Here is a 9,053-nt window from a genome sequence, read left to right on the forward strand (position 1 = left end):
ACAGGTGCACTAACCCACCTGGCTAATTTTGTATTTTTAGTAGAGACGGGGTTTCACCATGTTGGCCAGGCTGGTCTCAAACTTCTGACCTCAAGTGATCCATCCGCCTCGCCCTCCCAAAGTGCTGGGATTACAGGCATGAGCCACCGTGCCTGGTCCCTTTTCTCTAAAATCTTTATAGCGCAACAAGGCAGATACTATCATCCTCATTTTTACCAATAAGAAACGAGCTTTTGAGGTTAAGCAACTTTCCTGAGGTCAAATCATTGGTGAATCTAGTCAGATAACCAGGATGTTTAACTCCTGCAACCACTATGCAAAGGTAAACATTTACCTGTGTCGTAGAAAATTAACACTCAATTGTGCTGTGTCTCATTCAGTTTCTTTGATTTTTTGTGGGTTTATGATCAGTTCACAGCTTATACTATTTGATTTTTTGGGCCTTTCAATTTTTCCTTTGGAGTTTGAATTTGACTGAGGAACCGTTTCCGTTGAGTTAAATTTAGGGAAATGACTGATACTTACGTAAGGCTCTTTTTCCAGGGCGCATGGTAAATCCTTCCTCAGGACACAGTGTTGGCTTCTTCAATTTCAGCAGCTGTAATTGCTGTCTTTGGGAACAAAGGAATAATTGGAGATCATTTGTAATAAAAGCCTTCTCTCTTTTTCTAAGAGCCTTCATATTTTTGTTGACCTCTTTGAAAATTACAGAGAAAGTAAAATAAATCCAGCAAACCCTCCCAAACAAAACAAAACAAAACCAAGCAAAACAAAACAAAACAAAACAAAACATACGACTTACAGAACTCAACACCTCATCCAAATCCTCCAACCTGAACTAAAACATCCTCAGAAGAAGCAGCCCTGTTTTTTTCTTTTTTTTTTTTTTTTTGTCTTTAATCTAAGGGCAGTGTAAAAGCCTGGGTAGTCTCTAGGACTACTTTAATCAACTTAATGGAGTTTGTTGACTTCAGGCTTTGGGCTAGTACAAAGAGACACTCAGATGTAAGCCAGTGAGAGAATGCTTTCACAGGGCATTGGACTGAAAACAGCAGTATGCAATAAGAGGAGCGGTCCAAGAGGAGTCAATGATGTGGTCAGTTCTGGGGGGATTGATACAGTCTGAGAATGTGTTATGTTACTAAAGGTGTAGTGGCAAAAGTCAGCTGGCCCCTCAATCTAGCGTAATTTCCTTTACAAGGCACTTGTGAGAAAAAAAGTGCACAGTGATGGACCTTTGTTAGTTCAAAGGTTTTTACCTCTTTATTGTGAAGCCCCATTGTGAATTCACAGGGCTTAAAATATGTATTAATGTCCCTTTCATTTTATCATTCTAAAAGAAATCAAAGACAGAGAACTTTTTTCTTCCCAATGAGCTTGTCTTTTTGAAATCATAGAGTGTTTGTGCATATGGTCTCCTAATGTCTCAGTTGAATCTGAGATTTCAGTGGGAGTTCGTGAGACATTGTTATTCCTTAAAGACTTTCAAGAAACTTTTGCAAAAAGACAGACTTGCTTTCTCTTCTTTTTCAATAATTACATTTTAGTTTATTGTACAATGAAACAGAGCAAACTACGAGTACATTTTTTTAGAGATCTGAGAGTGTGAACCTTCCACCTCCTTTTCAACTAAAGTTGACGAATTTGTCCTGCTATAATCTCAACCCTTGAGTATTTCTATCCACAACTTTTGCTTCAGCAAAACTTCTGACTAAATCAAACAGGTTTTCAGCATAGACATGGTGTGCTGTATAGTGTGATGCTAGTGAAAAAATAAAGATTTTGGCTGTATGACTAAAATGATACTCTCATGAGCATTACTAATTGCCATTTACTGTTATCGGCCTGAGGAATTTTTCCTGAAGGCATATATTTTATATTGTGAATTGCTTGCTCACTGGAGTCTCTATGTACTATATTTTTCATCTGACATACAATCCATACTTAAAAATCTATCTTTAATCCGTTCAGTACAGTTTAAAGTTTAATTTCAGTGTTTGACAGTTTATAAAAAGAAGAAATGCTCATTTTTTAAAACTGGAAAAACAGAATAACCTCTAGTAGTACAAAAACATTGGTGACACTACCCTACTTCCCAAAGAAATATTTTGTTCATGATTTTCTGAAATGTGAATGAAAACTCTCATGACAGGTGAATGAAGAGAGAAGAATTAAGATATAGGTACAAACAAAAGCAGCATTAATAGTTCAGGTAAATAAAATTTGCATACAAAAGAATATCATCAAGGTGATGGAGAATAGTTCTGAAAGTACAGGACATTTAGGCAATAGGAAAATGAGTTGAGAGTTGAATGTTTTATATTTCACAAAAGGCTTTATATAATTTAAAATTTTTTCCTGATTCCATTGTTCAAGCAAACATTATTTACCATTATCTCTAACCTTTCCTTGGTTAGATAAATTGGAATTTTTCCTATATGTTACGATGTTTCATTATTATAATTTTTTTTGAGATGGAGTCTCACTCTGTCACCCAGGCCGGAGTGTAGTGGCATGATTTAGGCTCACTGCAACCTCTGCCTCCCGGGTTCAAGCGATTCTTCTGCCTCAGCCTCCTGAGTAGCTGGTACTACAGTTGCACACCACCATGCCTGGCTAATTTTTGTATTTTGGGTAGAGATGGGGTTTCACTATGTTGGCCAGGCTGGTCTCGAACTCCTGACCTCATGATCTGCCTGCCTTGGACTCCCAGAGTGCTGGGATTGCAGGTGTGAACCACCACTCCCGGCCTCCTATAAGTTGCAACTTTAAGGGACAAACCACATGTAAACTATAAACTGTTCTTCAGCATTTTTGCAATTTATATGTATTAATCTGAATTGGTTGAAAGCTGTTACTTTCTTACTTGAGTCATTTTTTTCCATGTCACATCTCATTAGTAGTGTCCCTCAGTGGGCCTTTCCATGTAGAACGAATGCTTCAGTTTTTAAGGCACAATGTAAAACCATTATTCACTCAAGTTATCTTAAGATGTGTTAAGAGAGCAGCTTGCATTGGTAAGAATCAAAAGATGCATTGACAAGATCCGTTTTCTTTTCAATGTGAAGCCATAAGGGTTTGTTGTTTTTAAGGAGAAACTTATGATAAGCTAAAAGAGTTATTACCTGCATTAGAATGACAGCTGGCTTGTCTAACTTGCTTCATTTATTCAACAAATATTTAATGAGAGCATATTTAATGAGGATCTGAGGATAGGAAAATAAAAGAAGTAGTATAAAAATGTTCATAATCAGAGGAGAGGTACCAAGTGAAATAATGAGACTTCGGTAGAGAAGGGGGCAAAAGTGTTTCACAAAGAAAGAACGATCACTTAAAGCCAGGAGTCTTAGACAAGCCTGGGCAACAAGGCAAGACCCTGTCTCTAAAACAAAATAAAAATATTAGCCTGGCGCAGTGGTGTGCACCTGTAGACTCAGCTACTTTGGGAGGTTGTGGTGGGAGGATTGCTTGACCCCAGAAGTTTGAGGCTACGATGAGCTATGACTGAGCCACTGAACTCCAGTCTGGGTGACAGAGCAAGATCCTGTCTCAAAAATGAAAAGAAAAGAAAAAAAGACAGAGGAAACAACATAAGCTTGGCGTGATAAAACTGGGAGCTGCAAGTATTTGGAGTGGTAGGTTTGTGTATTGCGGTGAGCGGGGGAGAAAAAGTGGAGACAGTGGTAGATGAGACAGGCAGAGGCCACAACTGTGTGATATGCCAAGTAATTTAGACCTTATTCTGAAGAAGACAAATAGCTATTGAAGGGTTTTAAGTACGAGAATGATCTGATCAAACTGGGGAATATTGACAGACCACTCTGGAAATTGTGTGGAATTTAGATTGAAGAGATACTAGATGCAGAGAGTTAGTAACAAGGATTAGAGTGAGCTGGGAGAGATGTAAACACTGTGTGTGTTAAGGCAGAGTAGATGGTACGTTGGATATAGATTTGTGAGGTACTTAGGAGATAGCATTGACAGCATTTGGTTTGGTGATTAGAGGTAGGAAGTGAGAGAAAAGGTGGAGTCTTCTATGACTTCCAGGTTTCTGACTCAAGAGACCTGATGAAGGGTGGTCAGACTAGGAAATAGAAGAACTGAAACATGTTTAATGGTGGTGGCAGTCACGGTTGAGATAATCAGATTGGAAGCTTAGTTCTGGACTTGTTGAGTTTTAATTTTATGTGTCTGACTATCAGGAGATAATTTTATGTGTCTAACTATCAGGAGATAATTTTAGGTAAGGGATACAGATTTGTGAATATTTTATTTCTAATGGTAGCTAATGCTTCAGATAAAAATACACTACTTAAAAAGTGTCCTTTTAATATTTTGTTTTTAAATGGGAAAATACATGCATATGGTAAAAAAAAATTAGATGGATGCAATAAAACACAAATCTTTCTCCCATCCCAAGTCTGCAATTCCTTTCTCCAGATTTAGGTATTGTTAACAGTTTTCAGAAATGTACTTGACATTTTCTTTCCAAGTATAAGCATATATATTTGTGTGTATATGTAGGTGGAAATGTCTTACATACATACATGTTTTAAATAGAAATGTTAGTCTGTTATATTTATCCTTCTGTACCTTATTTTTTTCACTTTTCAGCATACCCTGAAGATTATGTCATATGGACACATATAGATCTACTTCATTCTTTGTAATGGTTTTGTAGTATTGTATTTCACACAGGGACCTAGTTTTCTTAAACCAGATTTTTTTTTTTTTTTACTGATTTTTTAAACATGGTTTTCATGATAAACAATGCTTCAGTGAACATCTTTGCACATGTAGCTTGGGTTGGAGTATTTCCCTTTTTTATTATTGGTGCTGAGCTAGAAACTAATCTGAGAGAAGGCACATTGTATTAAAAGACCCGAAAAACTACTCCTCACTCTGATTGGAATCAGACTTGTGTGCCTTACTCTCTATTTACTGTAGGGATGCTAAGGTGATGAGGTGACTCTTTTTTAAAAAAAAATGGGAACCACTCAAACTGTGTCCTCTCTTACTCTCCCAGAGAAGAACGATCATCAACGGCCAATGGCAGTCGCAGCGAAGCAACACCAAGATCCGGCCTCATGCTCGGGAGAGAACGCTGTGCCTCCCTCCTGCTCATGGTTTCCGGTGCTCTGCACGTTCACAGAAACTTCTCTGGTAGTGCACTGTAGGAATGATCCCTGAAAGTATAGTCTTGATGAAGTGACTCTTAATCGGGATTCTCCCCATGTCAGTATGTGCAGGTCTTCTCTTCTGGGCTAGTAGGTTTCCCCCATAGAAACATTTCAGATGTTCTATCTGGGAATGGGAGGCTGTTGCTAGACTTTGGGTTGCTGAACAAGATAAGGGCACTGTGGGCCTTATTCTTGTAGACGAGCGGAATGCCTGTACTTCGTTGCTTCACTGATGTCTTCAGCGATGCCAGCGTCCCTGAATCTGGGACCTCTTCGATTCAACATCTTCAAGAAAATCTCTTATCTAGGGTTGAGGGAGCAGTTGCATGGCTCCGTGGAATATGGGAGAAATTCTGGGATTTGAACTGCTCTTTATATCACTGCCTTTCAAATTTTAAGGGGTTTACAGAGCACTTGGGAATCTTGTTAAAGTGTAGGCCTGATTGGGTAGGGACGGAATCAGGGATGGGACCTGAAATTCTGCATTTCTAACACACTTTGAAGAGTGCCTATGCTGCTGGCCCACAGGCTTTGGCTAACAAAGTTTTAGCTAAACTATCAACCCAACTTCTCTTGAATTTCGACGCTTTCCTAGGGTTCTGGGGACATGAATAAAGTCACATTTTCTTGATTTTAACCTCTGCAGTCTCAGGCTGTAGGGTTTTCAGTTGTGTGAAATGAGTTATAATTTGTTCGTATTAAAGTGAGATAGATATCCCTCTCCTGTTTTTGTCTCGTTTCCTGTTCTCTTTGTCCTTGTGGATTCATAGCTTCTGATTCCTCTTTTGGTATTTTAATAGAGTAAAAGAGGAAACAGGTAAATACTTGAGTTCAAGTTGCCAAATTTTCTTATTTTAGATAATTGCAGGCATCCGAAAAGTATTTTTTATGACTGTAAAATTCTATAGAAGTATTCATTAAGAGATTACTTGTTGAGCAAACTAGGAGGTAATGGTAAAAAGTCCCTTTCCATTGTATCAGGCATATAACTTGTATTCATCAGGTGAATAGTCCGGTTACTACAAAACCTTGAAGAATAGGCAAAGGGTGAAAATGCATGCCAAGTATTAACATGGTGAATTTGAGTAATTGGGGATTCAGTCATAGCCAGTTTACTGTTGCAGACCTATAGGAATTTCTTCATGTTGAATGTTGGAATAATACAACTCTAGTTCTGACTGAATTTGGAACTAGAAGTTTGGCCATGACTAGATGGTAGCAGAGAAGCAACCATAAGATATGAGATGTAAAATAGTCTGTATGTATCAATCCTGTATCTACATACCTACCTACCGATTGTCTATTATTCACATATATATATGCATACATATCACCTCCAGATGTAGAACCACATATTCTAAAATTTATGCACTTGCAAGCAAATACAAATTATATTCTTATTTTTCTCCTTTTTTTTTTTTTTTTACGAAAAACATAGCTATTAAATACACTGTTCTACATTAATTTTTCCATAGCAATATTTGGAATGTTTCCTCATTTTTTAAAATTATGCAGTATTCCACTATATAAATGGACCATAGTTAACTCACCTCCTGTTGGATAGCTATGTCTGCATTGTCTCCAATATTTTGCTCTTAGAAATATTGCTGAAATCAATATAATTTCACATACATACTGATAGATCTTTAAGGTAAATTTTCTGGTTTGGAATTTCAAGGTCGGGGTATATGTATTTATAGATATTGCCATTTACCAATTGTTCTTTATAACGACTAGACACATTTAAACCACTGCTTGTAATGTTTGAGAGTACCTGTTACCCCATAGAGAATACATGAACAGTTCTAGATTTTTGCCAATATGATAGGTATTCTTTAAAAAGGCATTTTTTTGTTTGTATAAATGAGATAGAACATCTTGTCATATATTTAAGAGCTACTTGTATATTTTTTTCTGGAATTAACTATTCATTTTTTTCCAGTTTTTCCACTGGATTTTCTTTTCATAGATTTCTTGGAACTTAAAAAAATCATTTAAAATTAAATGTTTTTAAAATTACATTTGTAATTTTCTCTTTTTTAAAAAAAATTAATTTTAGGTTCAAGAGTACATGTGCAGGTTTGTTACATAAGTAAATGGCATATCATGGAGGTTCAGTGTACATATTATTTCATTTCCAAGTGATAGGTATAATATCCAGTAGGTAGCTTTTTGATCCCCTCCCTTTTCCCACCCTCTACATTCCAGTCGGCCCCAGTGTGTGTTGTTCCCTTTGTTATGTCCATGTGTTGTTGTTTAGTTCCCACTTACAAGTGAGAAATGTGGGATTTGGGTTTCTGTTCCTACATTAGTTTGCTTAGGATGATGACCTCCAGCTCCATCCATGTTGGTGCGAAAGACATGATCTCATTCTTTTTTATGGCTGTGTAGTATTCCATGGTGTATATGTAGCACATTTTCTTTATCCAGTCTATCATTAATGGGCATTTAGCTTGATTCCACGTCTTTCCTATTGTGAATAGTGCTCCAAGAAACATAGACATGCCTGTGTCTTTATGGTAGAATGATTTATACTTCTTTGGGTTTATACCCAATAATGGGATTGCTGGGTTAAATGGTAATTCTGTTTTAAGCTCTTTGAGGAATCACCACACTGCTTTCCACAATGGCTGAACTAATTTACATTCCCACTAGCAGTGTATAAGCATCCCCTTCTCTCCATAACCTCACCAGCATCTGTTATTTTTTAACTTTTTAATAATAGCCATTCTGACTGGTGTGAGCTGGTATTTTATTGTGGTTTTGATTTGCATTTGTCTAATGATTAGTATTGAGTGGAAATCTTTATATATTAGGGAGATATGGCAGACACACCCTGATCCCCATTGAGTAATGCTCTTGTGTAAACCCCTCTCCTCCAATGAGGGCAGAATCTGTGACTTCTAATTAGGAGAATATGGCAGACGTGAGGGGATTTTTGTCGTTGTAATAAAAGTTCCTAACCAGCTGACTTAAAGTTAATCAAAAGGGAGATTATCCTGGGTGGGTCTGACCTAACCAGGTGGGCTCTATGAAAAAGGGTCTAGAGGTCAGAGACCGGAAGTAGCAGAGGCTTGTTCTCTTGGTTGCTGGTGTTGAGGCTAACTGCCAGGAATTCTGCCAGTCACAGGAGGGAATTTGGAAGCGGATCCTTCCCTAGTCAAATCTCCAGGTGAGAACACAGCTTTTATATTTTGAGTCACAAGTAAAAAGACTTTCCTCATTCTAAGAATCTAAAATATTTTCCCGTGCTTTCTTCTAGAAATTGTGGGATTTTACTTTTGTATATTTTCTGACCTTTGATCCATTTGGAATTTAATCTGACTGAAAGTGTAGGGTGTGATTAAATGTTTGCTTTTTTCCAGATGGACGTCCAGATACCTCAACACCCCTTATTTTGTAGTCCAACTTGTCCCTCTTGGTTTTGAGAAGCTACTGTTGTCATTTGCTACATTCTCTTATATATTTGGATACTGAGCTTTTAATATTTTGGTAGCATTATTTGATGAAGTGAATTTTTTTAGGAGGATTTCTTTCTTAGAAGTCAGGAATTTTATTTAAATTGTTCATATTTATATCTTCATGGCTTAACCTACTGTTTGGAATATTGTAGATTCTCAATAAAGGCTTGTTGAATGAATGGATGGTGGTGTTTACACAATGCAGAATGTAATTTGGGTAATGCTTTTTCTCAATGTTAACTTTCCATAGTCAGAAGCTAGATCTTTATTTATGAAATTATGATCCAGGCTAAAGCCCTGTTCCTACCAATAAGTCTGTATATATGTCTTCAATGCTTATCTATAGATATAATCATAATGTTGGCAGATAGGACCAAAGAGAAATGAAGTATATAGCAACATGTTTATACCC

The 9,053-nt window shown here is 37.1% G+C and overlaps 1 non-coding gene across 1 annotated transcript; it reads right to left on the bottom strand.

The window, feature by feature from the left end:
* Positions 1 to 4,992: 4,992 nt before the first annotated feature.
* LOC119626524 (small nucleolar RNA U3) lies at positions 4,993 to 5,202 on the bottom strand. The gene has a single exon (XR_005242689.1). It is a non-coding gene; the product is annotated as a small nucleolar RNA U3 (small nucleolar RNA).
* Between the last annotated feature and the right edge of the window lie 3,851 nt (positions 5,203 to 9,053).

The sequence above is a fragment of the Chlorocebus sabaeus genome, chromosome 20, assembly GCF_047675955.1.
Source record: "Chlorocebus sabaeus isolate Y175 chromosome 20, mChlSab1.0.hap1, whole genome shotgun sequence".
In the NCBI taxonomy this organism is placed as follows: Eukaryota; Metazoa; Chordata; class Mammalia; order Primates; family Cercopithecidae; genus Chlorocebus; species Chlorocebus sabaeus.